At 41.1% G+C, this 2500-nt stretch overlaps 1 protein-coding gene across 1 annotated transcript in view; it reads right to left on the reverse strand.

Annotated features, from left to right (window-relative positions):
* Nucleotides 1-2500, reverse strand: part of LOC308367390 (connector enhancer of kinase suppressor of ras 2-like) — a gene marked incomplete at both ends in the record, with an annotated part of 116140 nt that overhangs the window by 24212 nt on the left and 89428 nt on the right.

Consider the following 2500-nt stretch of genomic DNA (forward strand, 5'->3'; position numbering starts at 1 on the left):
ACCGTAGGGTTTGCATTGTCGAGTGCATTGCTTTTATACACAGTTCTATTACCGACTAATCGAGTTGGAAGGCACCAGATTGTGTTTTCTTTCGCTTAATTCAATTTTGTTAATTAATTTCTCGAAAACCCCCAAAAATAGTTCCAACCTGAGGTTTCGTCGTCAAGCATTGCCAAGCAACAAATACTGTCACTCTGCAGCCAAGTTGAGTCAAAGAAACTATCTCTGCACTTTCAAACACTCACATTCATACACCTGTCTTAACGTTAAACGTTCATTCTAAACCTGATTGTTCAAATCCTTGATTGTGATTGGCTTAAAGCCGTTGTAAAATCCAGCATTACCTTACAATTTGACCTGATTACATTCCATATTACTGCGCAGCGAATGGCAAGGCATTCATGTAGCGCATTTCATACCCAGTGTTCCATCTGGCTGTTGCGTTGCTTCAAGGGTTGCGTGGCAACGATTTATTTAGGAACTATAATTTTTAGTGGCGGAAGAATGACGGTTTATCATTAAACTATTGTTTCTTAAATTGAATTGTCTTTATTTATGAAACCATATCAAATATGTGTAGTAACAGGTTTAGTAACAAATTAAGCAATAAGCCCCGCGAGTCCGTGCTTTGCGCTGATTTTAGAACAGGTAAGGGGGTTTAACGGCACTCCGCTTCGCGTCGTGCCTAACAACTCCCTTACCTGTTCTAAAATCAGCGCAAAGCACGGACTCGCGGGGCTTATTGCTTAATTTGTACATTCCCCTACTACTGTGTGTGCTCCCTCTCCTCACGCAAAAAAAACTGTCAAATGAAACTTTATAAAATTGCTGCTTGTCATTCTGCTCTCTCACTTTGAATGATTGGCATGTTGAATCAAACGCTTGAGGGATCCTTAGTGGTGAAGAGGTCAAGTGAGGTTGTGCCAGGATACCCTCACTCATGGAATGCCTCTTATCAGAAATGAATCTGAACGGTTGTTTAATATCGTCTTTCCTTGACTTTTCCATGGTCTTCTTGGTTTTGGGCTTGGTATTTGTATTCATTATCCGCTCCTATTTGAATTTAGTTCTGGGGCCGTATTCACAAAGCCTTTTATCTTACCACTAGGAGTGCTCCTAACTTGCGCTAAAACCTTTTACGTAGGAGTAATTTCTTAAAAGTGATTCACAACGGCTCTGAGACCTACTCATACTAAGGATAATACCAACTCCTAAGCTTAAGATAAAAACTCCGTTGCTATGGATGACGTCGATTCTCATGCACGAGTTTAGAAGGGGTGAGGACGGTGATTGGTTGTTGACAGGCTCTCTCATTAAAAACTCATTTGTGACGTCCCTCTAACAATCCCACTATATCAACTGAAAATAAGAGAATAACCTAGGCTTCAAATTAAGTCATATTAAATAGTTATGGACAGTGCAGTTAGCAGAATGCACACGCATGATGACAAGTTTGTGTATCCAACGGGAATGACACTTTGCACGATAAGATAAATAGAAAGCGATCAATATATAATATGGCAATTGCATGTAATCAAGGCAGTAATAATTAAAGCACCCAGCAAACTGTTAGGATATTATATTTCCAGCCCTTGACCACTTCAAATATCAGCACATACGGCCCTTCAAGCCCTCCAATCTTAATTGATCGAAGCGAAACGAACGTGAACCGTAGCCTAGGCGAAAGCCTACTGGTCCCAGGACCAATAGCCACTGTCACCCCAGCGGCATCCAGCTGGTAAGTTCTCAAAAACCTGCGACCGCTCTCCGTTGAAATGCACGAGTCATCGGTACATCCAGGCCACGGTGGACGAATTATTGTAATGTGTGTCCCGTCACTGGACATTCCTGCGATCGCCATGGAATTTACTTTGATCTTGTGTAATTGGCGATTGTCCAAAGGCAACTGGATAAACTGTTGGATGATGTGGGGTCTACAGTGCGTTGATAGTTTGATGAATTAAACGGCTGACTGATGATTCCCAGTGTCGTCATTTGCGTTTTCCGCGAAGCCAAATAGGTTATCTTTATGTTTCCAAACATTTTACTTCGGGACACATCGTTGTTTAAAGGCGTCATTGCATCCCGCGCTAATTCTACGACAATATTAATACCTTCACGGTTTAAGTAATGTCTTTTATCAATTCCAAGTCGGCTGCAGCCATCTAACGATATTTTGTGAATAGGTCTTAGTGATTTAGGAGTCCTCATGAGGAGTTTTAAGCTGTCCTAGACTTAGGTGCTACTTTTAGGGATAAAATATTTTGTGAATTGCTCTTAGTAAAAAAAATTAGGAGTCCTACATTTATGACTGACACGCCCATTATTTTTAGGAGTTTCTCCTAAATTCGCCACTTATGAGCTACTTTTAGCCCTAAGATTCTTTGTGAATACGGCCCCTGTTCTATTACTATTTTTCGAGTTTAGGCGGAGTTTAAAATGTTGGCTAGAAGGAGCTGACTGTTTACACAGCCATGCTCGAGGCAGCCATTACAGGGAA

This window comes from Sprattus sprattus, assembly GCF_963457725.1.
Source record: "Sprattus sprattus genome assembly, chromosome: 6".
Taxonomy (NCBI): domain Eukaryota; kingdom Metazoa; phylum Chordata; class Actinopteri; order Clupeiformes; family Clupeidae; genus Sprattus; species Sprattus sprattus.